At 41.3% G+C, this 27,168-nt stretch overlaps 1 long non-coding RNA gene across 3 annotated transcripts in view; it reads left to right on the plus strand.

Annotated features, from left to right (window-relative positions):
• The window catches only part of LOC112579690, a 169,086-nt gene that overhangs the window by 124,736 nt on the left and 17,182 nt on the right, over window positions 1-27,168 (plus strand). For 2 of the 3 annotated variants that reach the window (XR_006545357.2, XR_006545361.2), the window contains exon 5: window positions 18,374-19,212. This is a non-coding gene — a long non-coding RNA (uncharacterized LOC112579690). Of the gene's footprint in view, window positions 1-18,373; window positions 19,213-27,168 lie in introns of those variants that run through there. The other variant, XR_006545358.2, reaches the window with a different exon arrangement.

The following is a 27,168-nucleotide window of genomic DNA, read 5'->3' on the forward strand; positions in this document are numbered from 1 at the left end:
ACACACATCTTAAAAAAAGGAACCATGCAGAAATGCAGAACTATGGGGCAGGTGGAAAAGAAGAGAAAGTAGAAAGAAAGGAAAAACAGAAAAAAAAAAATAGAGTTCCAGTTGTCACACAGGAGAGAGTCAACAAAAAGAAATCAGAAAGTCAATCAAAAACAACAGAGTAAGAGAATTTAAAAGAAAGCATTGAAGTTGGGTTACAGAAGAGAAGTTATGGTGGAGGAGTGGAAATAGAAATGGAACTGCAGTAGGTTTGGGGCTTTCCCAGTGGGTCAACAGTAAGGAATCCACTTGCCAATGCAGGAGATACAGGAGGTGTGGGTCTGACCCCTGGGTCAGTAACATCCCTTGGAGGACGGCCTGACAACCCACTCCAGTATCCTTGCCTGGAGAATCTCATGGACAGAGGAGCCTAGTGGGCTACAGTCCAAGGGGTCACAAAGAGTCGGACATGACTAAAGCGACTGAGCACACGGTAGATGTGAGAGTGAGGGGAAATCTGGTGGTAGGAAGACAGCATTAGAGCATTTCTGGAAGCATGGCTGTGAAGAGAGGAAGGAATTGAGAAGTAGTTGATGGGGGATTATATTGAAATCTTGCCCTCCCAGCCTGGTTTCCATACCCACAGGGTAAGCACCTGCCTGATAGAGAACTTCATCCCACGCTTCAGTCAGGACGACAAGCTGTGTGTCCTCTGCTTAGTTTGCCACAAGGCTTTCCTTTGTGCCCCCACAGTGAGCGTACATACTTCTGTCTCAGGGTCTCTATGTATACGGTTCTTATTAAAAAGCTTGCCTTCCCATATTACACCATTAATGCCTCAGTGGCAGAAATGGTCTGATTCATCTTTTTACTCCCTGCCTTGTATCTATGTTATCAATATACAAAGAAGAAAGAGAGGGAGGGAGGAATAACAGTGTTAAAACTTGAGCATTTATTCTGGGCCAGGTGCTCTGCAGAGTATCTTTTTTCAATTAATCTTTACATCAACCCTATGAGAGGATTATGATTATCTCCATTTTGCAGCTGAAGAAACTGAGGCATCCATATAACTGACCTGTCCAAAGTCATGTAGTTAGCAAACAGCTGAGTGTGCCCCTGAACTCAGGCATTTAGTATCAAAAAGCCTGTATTCTTAACTGCAAAAATCAACTACATTATTTTTAAAATTTGACCTATATAAGTGGCTAACCTGGAAATACTTTGAAATGTTTATTTCTTAAAAGAAAAAAAAAAACAAACAAACAGCAACCAGAGCTACATTGGATCTGCTGAATTGCATTTCAGTTGCCTTGTGTGGTGTAAAGCAGAGCATATGATCATCCCATCACTCCTGTAGTGTTGCGTTATGTTCAGCTGTCAGGTTTGCTGGTTTCCTAAATCAACCAGTCACAGACCATCACCTAAAATATTTTTCACTGTCAAGTTCTAGAGCATAAAATTAGCCTTTATTGCTTTGACTATTACTGATTTCAAAGGCCAAAGAATGATTGTGTAGCAAAGGTAAGCTGAGACTTGACTAGAAGGGATCCCCAGATGAAATAAATTTTTGCTGATGGCTTGCATTTGAGCACTGCTGTGAAGGAATCGTCAGGACCCTAAGATGTTTCCTTAGGGCTGGGAAGGCTGGGCATAAGCATGATGGTCAGGTGACTCTCTTCACCCTCAGCACGTCTTCCCATGAGCCAGGCCACTTTATTGAGTCTGGGCCCAAGCAGTAGACACAAAGGGAAGTCTTAGCCCAGCCAGCCCTCTGTTAGGGCTTCAGGTACTGAAATCCTGGGGATCTCCGGAGTGAGAATCAAGGTGCTTCCTGGGAAGCCTCCAAAATAGTCTCTCCCATGGACTTCCCTGATAGCTCAGTTGGTAGAGAATCCTCCTGCAATCCAGGAGACCCTGGTTCAATTCCTGGGTTGGGAAGATCCCCTGGAGAAGGGTAGGCTATCCACTCCAGTATTCTTGGGCTTCCCTTGTGGCTCAGCTGGGTAAAGAATCCACCTGCAATGTGGGAGACCTGAGTTCGATCCCTGGGTTGGGAAGACCCCCTGGAGAAGGGAAAGGCTACCCACTCCAGTATTATGGCCTAGAGAATTCCAGAGACTGTATAGTCCACGGGGTTGCAAAGATTTGGACATAGCTGAGCAACTTTCACTTTCATTTTTCATGAATCATACAAGGAGGAAGTAAGTTAAGTCAGTGGCTTCTCCTTTAGATGATACGTGTTTTTAGTATAAAGAGACTGCCAGCTCCATTCATAACCTCAAACTTGTATCAGCCATAGTTTGAGATGAAAGAAAAGGTCAGACCATGTTTCAGCTTCTCTTCTTTGAAGACACCTAGGCTTTGGTGATCTTTTACTAATTATCACTGCCCTCATCACCCAGGCCTCAGATGGGTTTCTGTACTACGGCTGTCACAGTGAGTTTAGTGAAAAATCTCAAGGTAAAGATACCCTTTGGATGATGGAGTAGAGAATGCAAAGCTGGCCTGCTCCTCAGCAAGTGGATAATTTCCTGAATGAGGACCATGTCTTGTTGAAGGCTATCTGTGAAGCCTCATGTCCTGTACCATGCCCCCCACCCCCACCCGCCCCTACCAACAGTCCCTCTTTGACTTGGATACTACTTTAATCCTTCACTTTATAGATAAGAAAACTATAGCTTCGCAAGATTAACTGTCCTTACAGGATGGATTGTGTCCTCCCCCCAAAATATGGTGAAGTCTTAACCCACAATACCTGTGCATCTGACCTTATTTGGAATTAGGGTCTTTGGAGATGTAGCCAAGTTCAGATGATGTCGTTAAGGTGGGCCCTAATCCAAGATCACACCAGTCAATCCTAAAAGAAATCAACCTTGAATACTCATTGAAAGGACTGATGCTGAAGCTCCAATACTTTGGCCACCTGATGTGAAGAGCCAACTTATTAGAAAAGATCCTAATGCTGGGAAAGACTGAAGGCAGGAGAAAGGGGCAACAAGGGATGAGATGGTTGGATGGCATCACCAACTCAATGGACATGAGTTGAGCAAACTCCAGGAGATGGTGAAGGACAGGGAGGCCTGGCATTCTGCAGTCCATGGGGTCACAGTTGGACATGACTTAGCGACTGAACAACAACAAATTCAAACACAGAGACAGACATGCACAGAAAGGAGACAATGTGGAGACACAGAGGGAGAAGATGGCCCTGTGACAATGCAGGCAGAGACTGGACTGGTACCCCTACAAGTCAAGAAATACCAAGGGTTACAAATACCAGGAGCTAGGAGAGACAAGAAGGAATCTCCTCCCAGATCATTCTGAGGGAGCCTGGCCTTGCTGACACCTTGATTTTGGACTTAAAGCCTCCAGACCTGTGAGACAATAAATTTCAGTGGTTTTTGGCTATCCTAGTTTATGGTCCTTTGTTACAGAAAGCCTAGAAACCTAATATGACTGCCATACCCCAAATCATAGAATTAGTCACCTCCAGAATCAGATTTGATTCTGATTCAGAATCATGAATCAGAATCAAGATTCACCTCCAGAATCATGTCTCTCTGGTCCCAATGCCAATGGACTAAGGCAGCATCAAGTATGAACAATCAATTCCACCTTTTTTATAGAGAAAGTACCCTTGAAGTCTGCTTCCGAGGATGAGGATGAATTTGTTAGATGAGGAAGGGAAGAAAGAGAAATTCAGGAGCACAAAAGACATGAAAAGAGGATGCTGTGCTTTGAGAATAAACATGACTGTTGTGTGGGGTGGAGATGTGTATGGCCAGGAAGTGTGATGGTGAGAAACACCTCCATCTTCTGGGAAAGCCCTGGATACACACTTGCAGGTGGGCTTCCACATTAGAGGAGTATCCAAAATGATGGGATGGCTACAGTCTGTGCCCAAATCTGCTGCCCTGCAATTTGATGTTAGATCTTTCATGGTTATAAATCTTTCTAGCACAGTCAATGCTAGACTTAGCCAGGGTGAGCTGGAAGATTCCATCAGCAAAGGAATCTACCAGATAAGGAACGTTTTCCTTCCTTGTCATTAAGCACTGTCTCTTAATTAAGTTGTCTTCCGCACACCAGATCAGACAGAAATTCCAAGAAGTCCTTTTCCAGGAAAATGCTTATTTCTGTTCTCATCTCCTCCACAGCCACCTCCTTCCCTTTCTCCACCCCTCACCTCTGGCAACATCTCTCTTAGTAATGGGCTAGTGCCTGGAGGTAAATAAACCAAGGGACTAGGGAGAGAGCCCCTTTTATCTCAACACTGATGTAGGTGTGTGTGCCCGGAAGGACATGGCCCCAATCCCAGGCAGGCGCAGAGACAGTGCTCAGAGCATGAATCACAGATGTGATCGAGCCAAGCTTTGTGATGAGTGCAGCGAATCCTTTAATCTTGCAGAGAGAGAGGAGGTCACATGCTAGTTATTAGTGGTAGCACTATGGCACCTCTGGATTCCAGGCTTTGCCTTGTTTCTACCAATAAAGACTCTTATTGAACACTGTAAATTTTGATCCAATTCAGGTAAAGTTAATCTCAGTAAGGCCAAAGAGGTTGTGTAGGCAGTGGCCAGTGGTACTAGAACATCTTTAAATGAATAAGAGGAAGAGAGTAAGACCTCATAGCTATTTTTCTTATTTTCTTATTTTTATTTTTTGGCCACACCATGTGGCATGTGGGGTCTTAGTTCCCCAAACTGGCACCACCTGCCTTGGAAGCACAGAGTGTCAACCACTGGACAGCCAGGGAAGTCCCCTCATAGCCATTTATAACCTCTCTTCCTCGTTCCCTGCCTCATACCCAGGTGATCTCAAAGGGCTATCCATCCTTTCTTGTTTTCTCCTGCCTCTCTCCTTCTATCCATTTCCAGAGTGTAGGTGACATTCACCTCCTCATTTTTACAGTCACAGCTCCTGCATCACCTCTCTTGCACACACGCCCCTGCCTTTCCCACCTCCCCTCCCACCCTGTGCCAGCAGACTCTGGCATTTCCTCCCCACTGTTTCAGCCGCACAGCATCAAATCAGCCATCAGGAGATTTATCACACTGTGCTGTAATTACGTATTTACTTTCCTCAATGGTGGTCTAACAAGCCACCTCAAAACTCAGTGGCTTGAAACAATAATTTTTTATTATCATTCTCGCTCACACAGTTCTGGGGTTTCACTGGGCTCAGCTATGTCGTTGCCATTGGGGCTCTCCACAACCACTGTCAGAGTAGAGACATCAGTAGTATTCAGGGCTGGGATTGGGATTGTCTCCAAGGTTTTGTTATACACGGGACTGATGCCAAGGCTGAAAAACTCCCAACAGCTGGGGCCCTTTGGGCAGGTCTCCATCTCTCTTTGGCCTAGCCTCATGGTCTGTCCTTCATGGCAGCTTTGGAGTAGTCACACACCTTACTTGGCTACTCAGGACTCCCAGAGGATTGTCCCAAGAGACAGTGAACTAGGCAAAAACTGTTATTACCTTTTATCACCTAGCCTCGTCTCACTGTGCCACTTTTGCCATAGTCCTAGACCACCCATATGCAAAGGAAAGGGAATAGAATCCATCTCTCAACCCCATAGAGGATTGTCAAATCACAATATAAGAAGAGCACGTAGGCTGAGACACATCCATTCACATGGCCATCTTTAGAAAATACAGCCTACCACAGTTATAAACCCGGGACTTGGCAAAATGCCTGGCATTTACTGTTTTCTCTCTAAATATAAATGGTTGATTGAATGGATGACCCTTATCCCACCTCCACCTCCCGTGTAGACCTTATTATCTTATGCCCAGCTCTATTCTTGCCTTTCTCTTTAGCCCTTCCTACATTCAATTTATCCTTTACCCTACTTTCTGAAGAACTATCTTTTAAAATCCTGCATGTCTCCCTTTCAAAGCTTCTGGTAGCTCTCAGTTGCTTATGGCAGTATGATGATATTGTCTTAGCTTGTGATTTTGTAGTGTTTCTGTGAAAATGGCACAGAGATACATACCCATATACGTATTTCAATTTATCTCTGGACTGAAAGAATATGTCTGGCATGTGTATGTGTTACTGTCTTCCAAATGTGAAACGTCTGTTATCTATAGAAATTGTCTTGAGTTCAGGGTTATTGTTGTTGTTCAGTCACTCAGTCATGTCAACTTTTTGCCACCCCATGGACTGTAGCACACCAGGCTTCCCTGTCCTTCACCATCTCTTGGAGCTTGCCATCCAATCATCTCATCCTCTGTCATCCCCATCTCCTCCTGCCTTCAATCTTTCCCAGCATCAGGGTCTTTTCCAGTGAGTGGCATCAGGTGGCCAAAGTATTGGAGCTTCAGCATCAGTCCTTCCAATGAATACTCAGGACTGATTTTCTTTAGGATTGACTGGTTTGATCTCCTTTCAGTACAAGGGATTCTCAAGAGTCTTCCCCAACACCACAGCTCAAAAGTATCAATTCTTCAGTGCTCAGCTTTCTCAACTCTCACATCCGTACTTGACTGCTGGAAAAACCATATCTTTGACTGTATGGACCTTTGTGGGCAAAGTAATGTCTTCTGCTTTTTAATATGCTATGTTTGTCATAGCTTTTCTTCCAAAGAGGAAGCATCTTTTAATTTCATGGTATCATAGTGATGGATTAAAACATCATGTTTAATTCTGCTCCCTCTTGTAGTCCCACAAAGACAATAGCAGAAGGCTAGAAAGGGCACATGTTCTTATAAGACTGGACTGAAAAGAGATAAAATGTCAAAATTTTAGATAGAAAGCCAACAGAGAGCAATAACTGACTCATGATTTGCAGTGTTGAAGCTGTTTTGCACCAAAAAACTTGATTAGGGCTTAGGAGTTGGAAATTCCAAATGCCTCTGAAATTGCAGAAGAAGGTGGGGTTGAACAATTAAAATGAGTGAAAAGTATACATGAGAAGTAGACTAAAGGTAGAATATTAAATGTGTATTCTCTTGGAGAGGATGAACCAGGATGACTGTGGACACAGAAGAGCAGGCAAGTTGATTATGTGATGTGTAAGTAAAAGAGGGGATATAATAGAGACCTACACATGGAACAGTGAGATATCTGGGCACCTTTTCCTACTAGGCTTGTAAATATTAACAGATAAGTTTTGACCCATGTACCCATTACTCAAACCAGTCAAGAAATTGGTGGAGTAGAAGGTGTACCCAGATGATTAAGGGGAAATGTCAGAGAGCAGGATCTAGGAAGCATCAGGTCCTGATTGGCACATAGACCCAGAGGGCTACAGAGATGTGTCCCAGAAAAACATGAAACAGCGAGTGCCTGGTATGTTTTAACAAAGTTCTGAGAAAAGACTTAGCCCTTAAGTAAAGCCTGAGGGTATGTTTTCAAGCACATTGAAAATAAGTTTTAAAATAGAATAAAATAGTACAGTTGTTAATTCCAGGGTGGAAATGTTGTAATCCCAGTATACTACATGGTTCAGCCATAAATGAAATGTACATAGTCATCGTTGTAAATTTTAAAAATTAAGTTTAGAAAAATAAAAGGAGAAAGAGAAGGAAGGGAAGGAATGGGGGGAAAGGGAGGGTGAAAAAGAAATCCTTGTTAAGTGTTACTTACATTATGTATACCTGTGGCGGATTCATTTTGATATTTGGCAAAACTAATACAGTTATGTAAAGTTTAAAAATAAAATTAAAAAAAAAAAAGTTTTGGAAGCTCTTGCCTATGAGGTCAAATCTAAATCCTTATACATGACATTTAATGTCTTTCAGAATTGTATGTGTGTGTATGGGTTGCTCAGTCATGTCCAACTCATTGTGACCCCATGGACTGTAGCCTGCCAGGCTCCTCTGTCCATGAAATTCTCTGGGCAAGAATACTGGAGTGGGTTGCCATTCTGCTTCATGCTAACTCACTACTGATCAATAATACCTGATATTTTCATACTCTACGCCATGCTCATCTTTTCCCTCCTAACCTGGCATTTTCCTCTTACCTACCTTCTCCAAATCTTATCCATCTTCTAACATCACTTATACCCTTACCACCTCCGTAAAGCCCTTCTTGACCATCCCCAAAGAGGGATCTTTCCCGTCTCTGTTACTGGCTGGATCCAGTTAGTTAATTGGGCTCTCTGCACTTCAGCTTTCAAAGCATTATGTTCTATGAAAGGGGCTTGCAAGTTCCTCAAGGACATATTCTCCCACAGTGGCTCATGCAGTGCTACAGATCTGTTTACATGGTAAGAACATTAACATTTTTTGAACAAATTAATAATTAAGCTACTCCTCCTCCTGTCTCTGTCATGCTAGGCTTTTGTTGTTCCTTCCGCTGAGCATCAGGGATTTGTTGTAACTTTCCATTGATCTCTGCTTGTGTTGCTGGGCTGTGGCTACTGACTCAGTCATTGCTTGGATGCCCTGCCCCCTCCGTGGTCAGAGCCCAGAAGATGAAGAAGTTTTGGATGCAGATGGAGTAACCACACCACGATGCTTTATTGGTGTTTATACTGCTCTGGAACATTTGTTCCTACCAAAGCCGAGTGGGACCAGAAGTGGCAGGTGCAGGGCTGTAGCCAAATTCTCAATTCCATTTAAGGGAAATAAGAGGAAAGGCAACAGGATTATCAACTCTTTCAAAGTGATTCTGGTCTCATACAGACCTTTTCCAGTTAGATCCCAGGCATATTCTTGCCCAGAGACCTCACACTAGCAGCACCCACCTTTTCTAAGACCATTTGCTTGGCCCCCTGAGTATGTCATCTATCCACCCACTTTTTGTATTCCTTGGTGCTGAGATCCCCCTGAGCCTGTCCCTGTAGCCAACACACTCCATCTCTGATTCTACTTGTCAGATTCAGTCCTCTGAAGAGCAAGCAGACAATGAGGGTGACAGTTCAGTTCAGTCGCTCAGTCGTGTCTGACTCTCTGCGACCCCATGAATCGCAGCACGCCAGGCCTCCCTGTCCATCACCATCACCCAGAGTTCACTCAGACTCACATCCATGGAGTCAGTGATGCCATCCAGCCATCTCATCCTCTGTCGTCCCCTTCTCCTCCTGCCCCCAATCCCTCCCAGCATCAGAGTCTTTTCCAATGAATCAACTCTTCGCATGAGGTGGCCAAAGTACTGGAGTTTCAGCTTTAGCATCATTCCTTTCAAAGAAATCCCAGGGCTGATCTCCTTCAGAATGGACTGGTTGGATCTCCTTGCAGTCCAAGGGACTCTCAAGAGTCTTCTCCAACACCACAGTTCAAAAGCATCAATTCTTCGGCACTCAGCTTTCTTCACAGTCCAACTCTCACATCCATACATGATCACAGGAAAAACCATAGCCTTGACTAGACGGACCTTTGTTGGCAAAGTAATGTCTCTGCTTTTCAATATGCTATCTAGGTTGGTCATAACTTTTCTTCCAAGGAGTAAGCGTCTTTTAATTTCATGGCTGCAGTAACCATCTGCAGTGATTTTGGAGCCTAAAAAAAATAAAGTCTGACACTGTTTCCCCATCTATTTGCCATGAAGTGATGGGACTGGATGCCATAATCTTCATTTTCTGAATATTGAGTTTTAAGCGAACTTTTTCACTCTCCTTTTTCACCTTCATCAAGAGGCTTTTTAGTTCCTCTTCACTTTCTGCCATAAGGGTGGTGTCATCTACATATCTGAGGTTATTGATATTTCTCAGTTTCCCTTAAAGGAAAAGCTGTATAAATAAGTAAGTATTACTTGCCTGTTAAGTAAGTAAGTGTTAGTAGCTCAGTTGTGTCCAACTCTTTGCAACCCCATGGACTGTAGCCTGCCAGGTTCCCCTGTCCTAGGAATTCTCCAGGCAAGAATACTGGAGTGGGTTACCATTCCCTTCTCCAGGAGATCTTCCTGACCCAGGGATATTGAACCTGGGTCTCCCACATTACAGGCAGATTCTTTGCTGTTAGAGCCACCAGGGTCTTAAAATGCCTATTCTATGGCCACAGATTCTTGTTTCTGGGTCACAGTTCACTGAGTCCTAGAATCTTAGAATTGAAAGAGACCCTCGCGGCCACCCGGATAGTCTCCCTAGTCTGCTGCATCTGATAACAAATCCCTTCAGCTTGTCTGACTTGTGCATTGCACCACTCCTGCTCACATTCTGCCATCGAGAGGAGGGGCCTCCCTCAGCAAGTCATTGAGGAGAGACCTAGAGACAGGACAGGAAGATCTGTGGGCAGATGGGTGATTGAAGGGTTTGCCTTAAATGTGATAGTTCTTTATTTGGGGTTGGCCAAAATGTTCATTCAGGAACATCTTATGGAAAAACCTGAACAACATTTTTGGCCGACTGCAGTATTTTATAATCACAAACCCCCAAGAGAATATGAAGCAAGATTTTAGGTCATCTCCTCCAGAAAAGGGCACAGAAACATGATATTTTGAACATAATTTTAATAGGTTCAAAGACTCCTCAAACCCATCTGCAGAAGCCAAGTTAAGAATTCCTAACTTAATGTTGTCTTTGAGAACCAAGCAAATGATCCTGATCCATGGACTAATGTGTTTGTGTGTTAAGTCACTTCAGTTGTGTCTGACTCTGTGTGACCCTTGGACTGCAGCCTGCCAGGCTCCTCTGTCCCTGGCATTCTCCAGTCCAGAATACTGAAGTGATTTGCTGTGCTGTCCTCCAGTGGATCTTCCTGACCAAGGAATCGAACCTGCATTTCTTGTTTCTCCTGTGTAACAGGCAGGTTCTTTGCCACTAGCACCATGTGAAGTGAAAGTCGTTCTGTCGTGTCCAACTCTTTGCGACCCCATGGACTATACAGTCCTTGGAATTCTTTAGGCCAGAATACTGGGGTGGGTAGCTATTCCCTTCTCCAGGGGATCTTCCCAACCCAGGGATTGAACCCAGGTCTCCTGCATTGCAAGCGGATTCTTTATTAGCTGAGCCACCAGGGAAGGCTACCCGCTCCAGTATTGTGACCTGGAGAATTCCATGGAGTCGCAAAGAGTCAGACACGACTAAGTGACTTTCACTGGAGCAAACTAGCACCACCTAACAATAATTAAATAAGTCTGACCTGAGAGGGGCAGGGGTCAAACCTTGGAAACTAAACATTTATTGTAAATTGTATCACTTCCTATCACTCGCATCACCCACCTGGACCAACTGTATCTCAGAGACACTAAGAAGTTTTAAAAAAAAGAAAAAGAGGCAGCCTTGCAAGTTATTTTGTGGGGCTGTGTCTTTCCTTGATATACCTGCCACATTGTGTGGTGAAATGAGACATTCTTCACCATTGTGGGTTGGCAACTCCTGAGTTGCTGAAGGTTCATGATTCTCTGGGCTCAGAGCTCACACATGTTGCACCTTTCAAAAGCTTCGTTTCCCTTTTGTTTGAAGTTTTTCCCAATGACTGAATTAAATATATTCTCTGTTGGCAGGAATGAGACAATTGGGAAAGGTTTTTGTACATTCGTACTCACAATGGTTAGATAGCATCACCAACTCAATGGGCACGAATCTGAGCAAACTCCAGGAGATAGTACAGCATGGGGAGCCTGGTATGCTGCAGTCCATGGGGTTGCAAAGAGTTGGGCACAACTTAGCAACTGAACAACAACTCATACAACCAATATTGTTTACTGATTGTTGGAAGCCTTATGTGGCAGCTGCAAAGCAAAACCCACAGTTAAGTGCTCCCTGTAAGAACAACCTTGAGAAGGTCATGTGGCATATTCCATCATATATTTGGGCTGTGAAAGCTCTCTTGGGCTTCCCAGGAGGCACAGTTGTAAAGAATCCACCTACCAATGCAGGAGACGGGGTTCGATCCCTGGGTTGGGAAGATTCCCTGGAGGAGGAAATGGCAACCGGCTCCAGCATTCTTGCCTGAGAAATCCCATGGACAGAGGAGCTTGGCAGGTTATAGTCAACAGGGTCACCAAGAGTCAGACATGACTGAGCACACCCACAAGCTTTCTTAGGTGTCAGGATGTTACTCCTGGGAACACATGCTTTCCACAGAACTCCATGGACAGAGTCAGCCCCACACTGACCCCTCCCCATATGAAACAATGTTGACTGCTGGACCAGATGTTTGCAAAGCGGAGAGGTGTTGGGATGATTATCAGGGTCTAGTATATGAGTCACTTCTTACCAGCCCTGAAAAGAAGTGTTCTATTATGCAAGGTGAGAGGAGACACGAAGCAGATCTTTTTTCTCAATATTAACTCCTTGGTCTGAAAGGAACTAATCCATTCTTCTGCCTCCAGGCAACACAGCATTCAGATAGATTAGGTTTTTGTTCTTTTTTCCCCCTGCATTTCCAAAGGACATTCCAGCCTTCCTTAACCTTGCATTCCAGAGCTTCACAGAGCCTGTACTCAGGAAATACTTCCTCAGGTTTAACTTAAATCCTTCTCCCTGCAACAGGAGACCACTGCTGTCCTTTGAGGATTCAGAGAACAGCTGCCTGGCCCCTTGCCAGTCCCACCATCCCACGTTCCCATTGTTCCGGGGAGGAAACAGCTCTGGGCATGTGTTGATTGGCTCTCTACCACCCAGTGGGAACCCAGGCATGAACCCCAGGCTCCTCTGAGGGGTTACTTTGCATACTTGGGGCACTGTTCTCCCAGGACTCTAAAATGATCACAAATGACTTATCAGCCTCTGCAAACAAAAGTCTCTGCAGGGGCTTTGAGAGATGACATAAAAGAATGCTTTGCATCTTTATGGTGCTTTACCTAACATTTGTGCACAGGCAAGTTCCACTCTAGGTATAATAACCATCATTTTAAAGATAAGGAAATGGCTGGACTAACACTGGCACAGATTAGAACAGGGGAAACCAAGAGCCGGACCTGAAACCATGATGCATCAACACTCTACTGCACCAGAGGTGCTTCCTGGCAAGAAAATAAAGCCCTGGTTCACTGACCATATATTTCTTATCTTTGCAATTCTTAGTCTAAGGAAAAGAGAGGCAAATATGCTGCAAGAAGGGGGACCTCTTCCAGGGCCCAAGAGTGGGCTCTTGTCTAACACTTGGAAGTGAATTGCTAAGACGAGACACACGTGCTGACAAAGCAAGACACTGCTGGGAACGGGTAGCTGGGTGGAGAGCAGGCAGGTAAGGGAAGCCAGGAGAACGATTCTGCCACTTGGCTCGCGGTCTCAGGTTTTATGGTGATGGGGTTAGTTTCTGTGTTGTCTCTGACCAATCATTCTGACTCAGAGTCCTTCCTGGCGGCATGTGCGTTGCTCAGCCAAGATGGATTCCAGTGAGAAGGATTCTGGGAGGTTGATAGGATGTGTGGGCTGGCATCTCTCTTCTTTTTAATAATTTATTTCTTGTTGGTTGTGCTGGGTCTTTGTTGCTGCAAGCAGGCTTTCTCTAGTCGTGGTGAGTTGTGGGGCTACTCTTTGTTGTGGCCCAAGGGCTTCTCATTGTGGTGGCTTCTCTTGTTTTGGAGCACTGGCTCTAGAGCACTTGGGTTTCAGTAGTTGTGGCTCTTGGACTCTAAAGCGTGGGCTTAGTAGTTGCAGCGAGTGAGCTTCAGTTGCCCCATGTTATGTGGAATCTTCCCAAACCAGGAATCGAACCCATGTCCCCTGAATTGACAGGAGGATTCCTATCCATTGTATCACCAGGGAAGTCCTCTCTCTTGACCTTTCCCAAATTCTTCTGGTTGGTGACAACTTGTTAATTCCTCATTCCTTACCAGGACCTCCTGTTGTTAAGATAGCTCATACAAGTGGCTGCCCTCTTGTCTGGCCAGGGCAGGCAGTTTCGGTCAGTGTTCCCCCTAAAAGATATGCAAGGGAATGGCCATGAAGACTCATTGAAAACTGTGAACATATGGAAAGTCTTTCTTCAGTCACAAGAATTGTGGAATTGGTGGTGGAGTAGGAAGCAGGAAACTGACCCCACATCCCAGGGTGAGCAGAGGGGCTGTGGAGGTAGATAGATCTGATTTCCAGCTTCAGCTCCATACGTGCAGTGTGACACAGACAGGTTTCACTCAACTCTGAGCTTCTGCAGCATTATGTATGAAATCAGAATAATCATACCATTTCCACAGGGTTATTTTGAGGAGTAAAGGAAATAATATAAAGTGCTTAGCACAGGGTCTGACAGGAAGTGCTAAAGAAATGTTATTTATTTTGTAGAGCAAATTGAGCAATGAGATTGAATGAAGTTAAATTAGGAAAGGTTTCATGGAGGGAATAAGAGTGGGGTCAGAATTTGGAAAAGGAAATGGCAACCCACTCCAGTATTCTTGCCTGGAGAATCCCATGGACGGAGGAGCCTGATGGGCTACAGTCCACGGGGTTGCAAAGAGTCGGACACGACTGAACGACTTAACTAACTAACTTTCAGAATTTTGAAAGCAGGATTGGGGCTTGGTGAACAAGATTAGAGAGAGGGCATTATTTCTTTGCCCTCAGCTTCCCAAAGGCACAGAAATGTCAGTCTTTGAATGTGGATGCCCAAACTGCCTGTCTCTGTGGACTTTACCATTTTTAAACACACTGAGGAATGGTAAAATAGCAGAACATCATCAGAGAGGCTTGGATGGATGGCTTATAGGAGACATGGGGAGACACCAGCATTAAAGCAAAGTCTATCCCAGAATGAAGAATAACTTCAGTGTAACTCCATTAAAAATTGAATGTGCTGTAATGGTGAGCTATTCTTAGTGTGGATAACTGCTTAAAAGGTTAAGTTTAATGGCTTGGCTTGCTTGCCATAGATCTGCTGCTTCTGATATAGATGAGAGAGATGACCTCTCCAACACTCTGCAAATTATTGGAAATAGGGAGATTGCAATTCTTGGAACTTTCCTATTGATTGGTTAAGTAAATCATCTGCTAAATAGAAATCTAATTTGAAAGGTATACATTTAATAGAATTAATAAGTTAACTGATTAGGCAGAATGTTAGAAGGAACCCCAAAATGCCTTCATTGATTGGAAAAGTATCAACTGGCCCCCAATGAGGAAGGATCCAGGAGGGTTCTTTACCACTAGCGCCACCTGGGAAGCCCAAAGATAAGAATTACTAGGCTCATTTTACAAAGGATTCAGCCTAGTGGCATGTGCTTCCCAGATGGCGCTAGTGGTAAAGAATCCACCTCCAAGTGTAGGAGACACAAGTTCAGTCCCTGGATGGGGAAGATCTCCTGGAGGAGGAAATGGCAACTCACTCCAGTATTCTTGCTGGGAGAATCCCATGGACAGAGGAACCTGGTGGGTTACAGTCCATGGGGTTGCAAATGTTGGACATGACTGAGCATCTGAGCAGCAGCAGCCAAGGAGAATAGCTGATTTTAACCTAGCTCTGACTGACTCCAAAGTCTGACTCGATGGTCTTTCCACCTCACAGGTTTGCCTCAAGAAAATGGAATATTATTTAATTTTACTGAGTGATTATACTCTATGTATGGGACCAGAATAAGCTAGGGCTGCAAAGTTGTATCCAGATCATGAAGAGTGTAGAATCACTGAGTGTAATGTTAAAAGATGAATAGGCAATGGGCAAAGAGGGTTTTAGAGTGGGGTGAGGGTGCAGAATAATCAGAATTTTCTTTTCTAGTTTTAAGAGTGTAATTCAATATAGGAGAGAGTAGGAGATATGAAAAGCAAACAGGAGGAGACAAGTCCTAGTTCTAGCAAGTTAGTAATAAAAGTTGTTTTTTTTTAAAATTCAATTTTATTTTTTATACAATTTTAAGAGATGGGAATACCAGACCACCTCACTTGCCTCTTGAGAAACCTATATGCAGGTCAGGAAGCAACAGTTAGAATTGGACATGAAACAACAGACTGGTTCCAAATAGGAAAAGGAGTATGTCAAGGCTGTATATTGTCACCCTGCTTATTTAACTTATATGCAGAGTACATCATGAGAAATGCTGGGCTGGAAGAAGCACAAGCTGGAATCAAGATTGCCAGGGGAAATATCAATCACCTCAGAGATGCAGATGACACCACCCTTATGGCAGAAAGTGAAGAAGAACTAAAGAGCCTCTTGATGAAAGTGAAAGAGGAGAGTGAAAAAGTTGGCTTAAAGCTCAACGTTCAGAAAACTAAGATCATGGCATCCGGTCCCATCACTTCAAGGGAAATAGATGGGGAAACAGTGGAAACAGGGGCTGACTTTATTTTGGGGGGCTCTAAAATCACTGCAGATGGTGATTGCAGCCGTGAAATGAAAAGATACTCCTTTGAAGGAAAGTTATGACCAGCCTAGATAGCATATTAAAAAGCAGAGATATTACTCTGCCAACAAAGGTCCATCTAGTCAAGACTATGGTTTTTCCAGTAGTCATGTATGGATGTGAGAGTTGGACTATAAAGAAAGCTGAGTGCAGAAGAATTGATGCTTTTGAACTGTGGTGTTGGAGAGGACTCTTGAGAGTCCCTTGGACTGCAAAGAGATCCAACCAGTCCATCCTAAAGGAGATCAGTCCTGGGTGTTCATTGGAAGGACTGATGTTGAAGCTGAAATTCCAATACTTTGGCCACCTGATGCGAAGAGCTGACTCATTTGAAAAGACCCTGATGCTGGGAAAGCTTGAGGGCGGGAGGAGAAGGGGATGATAGAGGATGAGATGGCTGAATGGCATCGCTGCTAGTTTGTTCTCTATATCTCTTGAGTCGCTTCTTTTTTGTTATATTCACTAGTTTGTTGTACTTCTTAGATTCTACATATAAGTGATCTCATACAATATCAGTCTTTCTCTATGATTTGTTTCACTAAGTGTAATGCCCTCCAAGTTATCCCTTTTGCTGCAAATGGCAAAATTTTGTTCCTTTTTATGACTGAGTAGTATTCTGCTGTATGATTGTCCATATGGATTGTGTGTATGTATATATATTTTTTCCCTATCAATTCATATGTTGATGATGAATGTTGGTGGACACTAAGATTGCTTCTATATGTTGGCAATTGTAAATAATGCTGCTATGAACACTGAGGTGCATGTATCTTTTCAAATTAGTGTTTTTGTTTTTTTGTTTGTTTTTGGGTATATACTCAGGAGTGGAATTGCTGAGTCATATGGTAGTTCTGGTTTTAGCTTTATGAGAAATCTCCATGCTGTTTTCCACAATGGCACTAATTTACATTCCCACCAACAGTGTACAAGGGCTCCTTTTCCCCCACATCTTTGGAACCATTTGTCGTTTGTCTTCTTTTCAATGATAGCCATGCTGATAGCCGTGAGGTGATATCTCATTGTGGTTTTGATTTGCGTTTTCTTGATGATTAGTGATGTTGAGCATCTTTTCCTGTACCTGTTGGTTATTTGCATTTCCTCTTTGGCAAAATGTCTATTCAGATCTGTCCATTTGCAATTGAGTTGTGTGTTTATTTGATGTTCAGTTGTATGAGCTGTTTACATATGTTGGATATTAATCCCTTATCAGTCATATCATTAGTAAATATTTTCTCCCATTAAGTAGGTTGTCTTTTCACTTTGTCAATGGTTTCCTTTGTTGTGCAGAAGGTTTTAAGTTTAATTAGGTCTCATTTGTTAATTTTCACTTTTAAATCCTTACTTTGGAGATGGATCCAAAAAAATATTGCTGTGATTTATGTCAAAAATTGTCCAGCCTATGTTTTCCTCTAGTTTTATGGTATATGGTCTTACATTTAGGTCTTTAATCAATTTTTGGCTTATTTTTTTATAAGGTGTTATAAAATGTTAGTATTAAAGATGTGAACCAAGATGGTAATGAAAAGACCTGCAAAAAAGGGGCACATTCTATTTTCCAAAAATAGCCATAACAATATTTCCCATCCCACATGTTCTTCCAGTAACTTATCGTTCCCCTTCAAGAGGCAGAATCTGTGACTCCTTCCCATAAACCCGGCAGGGCTTTGTAACTGCCTCAACTAACAGAGTATGACAAAAGTGACATTATGTGACTTCCAAGGTTAGGTCACAAAAAGTGGTATTGCTGCTATCTGGTTCTCCCTCTCTCTGGATACTTGTTCTTAGAAGCCAGCTGTTGTACTACAAGAAAGACGAGGCAACACAGAGAGGTCTGTGTGAAGAGAAACTGAGGCCCCTAGCCATTGGCCCCAGCTGAGCTTCTTGCTAACATCAAGCAGCAACTAATGGCCCTATGGAAGTAGATCTTTCAGCTCTCATTAGAGCTACCCAGATGAAGCCACATGGAGCAGACAATCCTTCCAAACTGAGCTTTGCCCCAATTGCAAATTTGAGGGCAAAATAAATTATTGGTATTGTTTTAGTTAACTAAGCGTTGGGGTGACTTGCTATGCAGCAATAGATTGTTGTTGTTTTGTTGCTAAGTTGTGTCTAACTCTTTGCAACCCCATGAACTGTATAGCCCACCAGACTCCTCTGTCTATGGGATTTTTCAGGCAAGAATACTGGATAACGTTGACATTTCCTTCTCCAGGGGATCTTCCTGACCCAAGGATTGAAAGCACATCTCCTGGATTTGCAGGCGGGTTCTTTACCACTGAGCCACCAGGGAAATGCAGCAGTGGATCACCAGGACAAAAAGGGCCAGTGGAAGAAAGAATTACTGGTGTAGCAACCAACAGGCATACTGAGGGATTCTGGTCAGATGGTTACAAAGGTTGGTTTTATTTACTCGACTGTGTCTCCATTGTTCTGATGATTGAAGATTTTTAGAGTTGAGAAATATGTGCATCTAGATAACAAAGTACTAATCATAGCATTTATATAGTATCCACTCTAAAGGGTGGAGATTGTGATTCAGATAATTGTCCATAATGATGAAGGATCCAATGGAAAACAAATCTGTGTTGGGAGTATACTATATTTCAGGCAAAATGTTAGATTTTCCACCTGCCTTTTCTCACCAAATCTTCACAAAACTCCTATAAAATCTTACTGTTACTTTACAGGATCAGAAAAGGTTAGAAAATTGACCTTTTAAAAAAAATCATCTCATGCCAGTGAGTGGTAGGGACAAGATTCAAGCTCAAGTCTGATTCCAGACCTGTTTATTTCACTGCATTGTCCTCCATATTTGTCAAAGGTGATTTCTCTTTGGTTTTCACACATGTGCTGTCAAAGGTCTTTGAGTTATTCGGAATGGATTCCTTTTTCTTCAGCAACAGCATGTTTATTTACCCTTCTTGGCTACTATTTTTTACAAAAGGAATTTGCATTCCTGGTGCATACACAATCCAATGGTGTTGAAAGCAGATGGTCCACAAGTATGCTGTGAGACATGGGGAATCAAAATTAAAAGAAAATTTTGTCACAGTTTATGGAGTGCTGTGGTGCTTTGTATATGCGTACATACAGTGGAGTGTATGTCATAAACAGAAGTGGCTTCTTTATTAAGTTGGCTATTACCTTTATTAAAGGTATTCTTTCAATCAAAGCTAAGACATTTTACCCAATGCATGAGCGTCTTATAAGTTGGGTTCAGAACCCAGCATGAGTTGCGCAAAATATGCAAATGCCTGCCCTGATCAATCTGCTTTAGAATTCTGTCCGGGGGCACGTGACTGTTTGAATGGGAAGGGTTCCCTGAGTCATTTCTTGGAGGGAAAAGATGTATAGAGGGCGAGAGGTGAAAGTCTCTACCTCTGAAAGTCAGATGGTTCAGTGAGCAGGGGAAATGAACATTTAAGCTCTTCCACTCTCCTAGTACTGCCATGGCACATGGTGACTTTGCTCAAGTCATTAACCCCTTGTTTTTCTTATTAGTTCCTGGGGGGATAATAACACCAAGCCAGCCCTGCTTAAAACAAGTCAGTTCTTCAGAAAAAGTCATCAGTGTTTGTGCAAACCCAAAAGTCCTTTCTTATAAACAACACTCTCTTTTCCTGTTTCTTCCCCGACAGCAATGCATTTCTTCCCTCAGCATGCCATTTTCAAAACCTTTAACATTTCACCGCACCTCATCATGGCCTTCATTGGGGATCATGCCAATTTGTCAGTTTTAATCTGTCCAAAAACCTGCATCTGCCAGCATAAACCTTTTTATTTCTTACATGTTGATACAAAGATTTCACACATTGATTTTTGCATAGCTCTGATTTCATGCAAGCTAAGCAAACAGTGACAGGTTGGTACTTGAGGTAATGAATGCTCTATCAGATTAATACAAATCAATGGCATTGGCAAGTTTTAGATGAGGCACAGGGGGTGGGGTCTGGAGAGCAAGAGCTGCCAGAACAAGACAGATGGTCAGAAGCTGACACTCTTACCTCTTTATCTTGATGGGCTCATTAGCAGATTTCTTTCCTTTGGGTCTTATTTGAGTTTCTTGGCTTTAAATGGCACCCCACCATCTTGGAATAAACTGATGTACCCTTCTCATGACCTGGCATAGAGGACCTTCTAGTGTCGAAGATCTATTTAGCAGCCTGGAGGGCTAGAACTTGGGTAAATGGATACCAGAATTTACTGTTTATTGAATAGGACCATTGGGGTCCAAAGAGTCAATATATCTCTGGGAAGAAGCTACTTTTCTAAAAACTACCATTTATTGCATGTCAAATCCTATACCAGGCACATTATTTTATTTAATTCTCACAATAACTCTAGGAGGTAGACTTCATTATTTTTAATCTTTGTTCTTATTGTTGCTATGCTGTTTCATAAGTGAGAAGTGGAGGATTACATAATCTATCCAAGGAACACATCTGGGGAATGGACAAGGCAGCACTTGACTCTGGGTCTGTAGAATTCTGAAGCCCTGGGGTTAACCACTGGTCTCATGTACAGAAGCAGACGGCTAAGTCTGTGGGCAGCTTTCTTAGTCCCGAGCTGGTGCTTCTCCGTTTTCCCTTCCCCCACCCCTTTCTTCCTGAAGATGTCAAAGACTCTCAGCTATTTCTCTTCTCCTTTCAGAAAAACATACTTCCATCCTCAAGTTCTTTTCCCTCTAAAGCTGGCGGTGGAGGAGAGTATAGTAACCTTGGCTCCCCTCTTTCCTACACTTCCTTCAGATGACCACCAACACAGGACAAGAACAATAGATAACCAAAAGATTTCAGAAGTCCTATAGGGTTTTTCTAGTCATTGATACATCAAATAGAGGTCTTGACTTCCTATTTATTTATTCTTTTCCATTATAGTTTATTAAAAGATATTGAATATAGTTCCCTGTGCTATAGAGTAGGACCTTGTTGTTCATTTATTTTATATACAGTAGTTTGTATCTGCTAACCTCAAATTCCTAATTTATCTGTCCTGCCTTTCCCCTATGGTAACCATAAGTTTGTTTTCTATGTCTATGGGTCTGTTTCTGTTTCCTAAATAAGTCAATTTCTTCATTTTTTAGATTCCACATAGAAGTGATATCATACGATACTTGTCTCTGTCTGACATACATCACTTAGTATTGATAATCTCTCGGTCCATCCATGTTGTTGCAAATAGCATTATTTCACTCTTTTTTGGGGGGGGGGTGGATTGATACTCCATTGTTATGGATGTACCACATCTTCTTTATCCTTTCATCTGTTGATGGACACTTAGGTTGCTTCCATGTCTTGGCTATTATAAATAGTGCTGCTCTGAATAGTGGAGTGCACATATCTTTTTAAATTAGTATTCATCTTTTCCAGATTTATGTGTAGGAGTGGGATTTCTGGGTTATATAGCAACACTATCTTTAGTTTTTCAAGGAACCTCTATACCATCCTTCAGAGTAGCTGTGCCAATTTACATTCCCACCGACAGTGTAGGAGGGTTCCTTTTTCTCCACACCCTCGCCAGCATGTATTATTTGTAGACTGCTTAATGATGGCCATTCTGAGTGGTGTGAAGTGATACTTCAATAGAGTTTTGATTTGCGGTTCTCTAATAATTAGTAATGTTGAACATCTTTTTATACACCTGTTGGCCATCTGTATGTCTTCTTTGGAGAAATGTCTAGGTCTTCTGCCCAGTTTGTGATTGGGTTGTTTGTTTTTTGATGTTGTATGAGCTGTTTCTATTGTATATTTTGGAAATTAAGTTCTTATCAGTCACATCATTTGCAAATGTTTTCTCCCACTCTGTTGATTGTCTTTTCATGTTATTTATGGTTTTCTTGTCTATGCAAAAACTTGTAAGTTTGAGATCCCATTTGTTTATTTTTGCCTTTATTTTTGTTACCTTGGGGGACTGATCTAAGAAAACATTGTTATGATTTATGTCAGACAATGATTTGTCTATGTTCTCTTCTAAGAGTATTACTGTATCATGTCTTACATTTAAGTTTTTAATATAAGTTTTGAGTTTGCTTTTGTATATGGTGTTCTGACTTCATTGATTTACACACACTTGTCCAGCTGTCCAGCTTTCCCAACACTACTTGCTGAAGAGACTCTATTTTCTCCATTGTATATTCTTGTCTCCTTTGTTGAACATTAGTTGTGTGTTCAGTTCAGCTCAGTTGCTCAGTCATGTCTGACTGTTTGCAACCCCATGGACTGCAGCACGCCAGGCTTCCCTGTCCATCACCAACTCCTGGAGTTTACTTAAACGCATGTCCACTGAGTCGGCGATGCCATCCAACCATCTCATCCTCTGTCTTCCCTTTCTCCTCCACCTTCAATCTTTTCCAGCATCAAGGTCTTTTCAAACAAATCAGTTCTTCGCATCAGGTGGCCAGAGTATTGGAGTTTCAGCTTCAGCATCAGTCCTTCCAATGAATACTCAGGACTGATTTCCTTAAGGATGAACAAGACAGAGTTTCCCCCTCACTCAGTCTCTCCCATCAGGAAGCTTCCATAAGCCTCTTATCCTTCTCCAACAGAGGGCAGACAGACTGAAAACCACAACCACAGAAAACTAACCAATCTGATCACATGGACCACAGCCTTCTCTAACTCAGTGAAACAATGAGCCATGCCATGTGGGGCCACCCAAGACTGACGGGTCATGGTGCAGAGTTCTGACAAAACGTGGTCCACCGGAGAAGGGAATGGCAAACCACTTCAGTATTCTTGCCTTGAGAACCCCATGAACAGTATGAAAAGGCAAAACATTGTGTGTGGGTGTGTGGGTTTGTTTCTGGGCACTCTTCTGTCCCATTGATCCATATGTCTGTTTTTGTGCCAGTGTTATACTGTTTGAATTTCTATTCGTTTTGTAGTGTTGTATGAAGTCTGGGAGGGTTATGCCACCAGCTTTATTCTTTTTCCTAAGGATTTCTTTGGTAATTTTGGGTCTTTTATGGTTCCATATAAATTTTAGGATTATTTGTTCTAGTTCTATGAAAAATGTCATGGATTATTTGATATGGCTTGTATTAAATCTGTAGATTGCTTTAGGTAGTATGGCCATTTTAGCAATATTAATTCCTCCAATTCAAGAGCATGGGATATCTTTCCATTTCTTTGAAACATCTTCAGTTTCTTTTATCAGTGTTTTATAGTTCTCAGGGTATAATTCTTTCACCTCCTTGGTCAGGTGTATTCCTAAGCATTTTATGTTTTGATGCTATTTTAAAAGGGATATTTTTAAACTATCCCTTTCTGATATTTCATTGTTACTATAAAGAAATACAACAGCCTTAAGCATGTTAATTCTGAATTCTGCTACCTTGCTGACTTCACTTATCCGTCCTAATAGTTTCTGTGTGGAGTGTTTGGGGTTTTTAATACATACAGTATCAGGTCATCTGCATGTAACGACATTTTTACCTCTTCCCTTCCAATCTGGATGCCTTTTATTTCTTTTTATTGTTTGATTGTTGTGGCTAAGACTTCCAATGCTATCAGAAACTAATCAGAAACTAATGCCTGTGGCTGGCAATTTGTTATGTAAGCTAATATTGAAAAGTCTCCAGTCAATAACGTTCAGGTAACAAAAGATGTATTAATACATCTCTGGTTGATAATGTGTTAAATACAAGTGATAGTGGGCATCCTTATCTTGTTCCAGATGTTAGCAGGAAGACTTTCTGCTTTTGAGCATTTAGTACCATGTTGACTATGATTTTGTCAAATAATTTTTATTATGTTGAGATATGTTCCTTCTATACATACTTTGGTAAGAGATTTTTTTTTTTTTACCATAAATGGATGTTGAATTTCATCAAATGTTTTTCCTGCATATATTAAGATGATCATGTAACTTTTATTTTTTATTGATGTGATGTATCACATTGATTTACATATATCAAAGCATCCTGGTGATTCTGGGTTGAATCCAACTTGATCATGGTGTACAATCTTTTTATGTGTTGTTGGATTCATTTGCTAGTATTTTGTCAAGAATTTTTGCATCTATCATCAAAGATACTGGCCTGTAATTTTTTTTTTTTTTTTTTTTTGGTAGTGTCTTTGTCTAGTTTTGGTATCAGGGTGATGGTGGATTCATAGAAAGACTTTGGAAGTGTTCCCTCTTCAGTCTTTTGGAAGAGTTTGAGAAGGGTTGGTATAAGTTCTTTGTACTTTTGTTGGACTCCCTCAGTGAAGCTATATGGTCCTGGACTTTTGTTAGCAGAATTTTTTAAAATTACAAATTCTCTCTCTTACTTCCTGTGGTTGGTCTGTTTATTTATGTCTTCTTGATTCACTTTTGGTAGGCTATTTGTTTCAAGAAATTGTCCATTTCTTCCAGGTTGTTTGGTATTTTACCATATAATTGTTCATAATATTCTTATGGATTTTTTTGTATTTCTGTGGTGTTGGTTATTTCTCCTTCTTCATTTCTTTTTTTGTTTATTTTGTTCCTCTATCTTTTCTTCTTGGTGAATTTAGAAAGAAGTTTGTCAATTTTATTTACCCTTTCAAAAAAAACCGGCTCTTGGTTTTATTAATTATTCTCAATTTTAAAAAATCTCTATTTTATTTATTTCCTAATATTTATTATTTCCTTCCTTCTGTGGGAAATAATAAAGTTTTGTTTGTCTTCTTTTGTTTGTTCTTCTAATTCTTTTAGGTAGTGAATTAGATTATTTATTTGAGATTTTTCTTGTCTTTTGAGGAAGGCCTGTATCACTATGAACTTACCTACTAGAACTGCTTTTGCTGCACTCATAGATTTTGTATGCTTGTGTTTTCATTTTCACTGTCTCAAGATATATTTTAATTTTCTCTTTGATTTCATTGTTGACCCATTGGGTTTTTAGGAGCATGTAATTTAGGGGCTTCCCTGATAGCTCAGTTGGTAAAGAATCCGCCTGCAATGCAGGAGACCCCAGTTCGATTCCTGGGTTGGGAACATCCGCTGGAGAAGAGATAGGCTACTCACTCCACTATTCTTGGGATTCCCTTGTGGTTCAGCTGGTAAAGAATGCACCTGCAGTGTGGGAGACCTGGGTTTGATCCGTGGGTTGGGAAGATCCCCTGAAGAGGGGAAAGACTACCCACTCCAGTATTCTGGCTTGGAGAATTCCATGGACTGTACAGTCCATGGGGTCACAAAGAGTTGAACACGACTGAGCAAATTTCACTTTCATTTAGTCTCTGTGTTTTCATTTTTTTTTCTCATTTCTATTTCTGTGATTGATTTCTAGTTTCATGCTACTATGGTCAGGGAAGATACTTGAAATAATTTATATCCTCTTAAATTTGTTGAGGCTTGTTTTATGACCTAGTATGCAGTCTATCTTAGAGAATTTTCTAGGTGCACCTGAAAAGAATGTGTATTTTGTGTTTTTTAGATATAATGTCCTGAAAACATCAATTAAGTCTGATTGTTCTATTTTGTCATTTAGGATCTCTGATGCCTTAGTGATTATATGTCTGGAAGATCTGTCTATTGATGTCAGTGCAGTGTTAAAGTCTCCTACTATTAATTTATTTCTGTTAGCTTCTCCTTTTATGTCCATTGTATTTGTATTATGTATTTAGGTGCTCCTATATTGAATGCTTGGATGTTAATGAGTATGATATCCTTGTATTGATCCTTTCATCACTATATAATGTGTTGTTTTTTTCTTTAAGGCCTTTGTTTTAAAGGCTGCTTTGTCTAAGTATTGCTATGCTCACTTTCTTGTCATGAAATATCTTTTTTTCATCCCTTCACATTCAATCTATGGTGAGTCCTTCACCCTAAAGTGGGTCCTTTGTAGGAAGCATATTGTAGGCTCTTGTTTTATTATCTAATCAGCCACTCTTTGTCTTTTGATCAGAGCATTTAGTCCGTTGTTATCCAAGGCAATTATTGGCATGTATTTATTGCCATTTTAAACATTGCTTTCCAGTTGATTTTGTATTTCTTTGTTCCTCTCATTTTGTTGTTATTTTTTCTTTTGTGGTTTGATGGTTTTCTGTTATGTTTGAATTCTCTTATTTTTATTTTTTGTGACTCTGTTATTTGCTTTTGATTTGTGGTTACAGTGATTTTGAAGTATGTTAACCCATTACTACATCTATTTGTTTTATTTTGGTAGTCATATAGGCTCAAACAGATTCTAAAAAAAAACAAAAACCCTACAGTTTCTTACTCCCTGCCCCACATTATATGATCTTTGATATCCTCTTTAACATCTTAATGTTTATCCTTTTTTTTTTTGTTCATTGTAGTTATCATTGCTTTCACAATTAAAAAAAAATCTATATCTTGGTTTATTTAAATGATTTACTTTCCAATTATGATTTTGTCTTTTCTATAGATTCTTGCTGCTCTTCTATTTAGAGAAGGCCTTTCACTATTTCTTTTAGTATATGTTTAGTATTGCTGTAGTCTTTTAGTTTCTGCTTTTCTGATAAATGTATTATCTCTCCTATTCTAAATGATAATCTTGCTGGGTAGAGTATCCTATGTTACAGGTATTTTCCTTCCAGGAGTTTGAATACATCTTGCCACTTTCTTCTAGCCTGCAGTGTTTCTGTAGAGAAATCAGCTGATAGCCTTATGTGGGTTCTGTTGTAAAACTATTTTTTTCTCTTTGCCTTTCGAATCCTGTCTTTAGCTTTTGTCATTTTAATTATAATATATCTTAGTGTATGTCTGTTTGGGCTCATCTTGTTTGGTGCTTCCTGTACCTGGATATTTGTTTCCTTCTTTAGGTCTGGGAAGTTTTCAGTCACAATTTCTACAAATACATTTTTATCCCCTTTCTCTTTCTTTTTCTTCTGTGATTCCTAATATGTGTATATTGGCTCACTTTATTTCATAGACTCATATTGCTTTTATTTATCTATTTATTTTGGTTTGGCTTTCTGCCTGCTGTTCTGATAGTCTGGTTTTAAGTATTCTATCTTTCAGATTACTTGTTCCCCTTCTACAATATTAGTTTTTTATTTATTGCCTTTAGTTCAGCTC

This window comes from Bubalus bubalis, chromosome 16 (genome assembly GCF_019923935.1).
Source record: "Bubalus bubalis isolate 160015118507 breed Murrah chromosome 16, NDDB_SH_1, whole genome shotgun sequence".
Classification (NCBI taxonomy): Eukaryota; Metazoa; Chordata; class Mammalia; order Artiodactyla; family Bovidae; genus Bubalus; species Bubalus bubalis.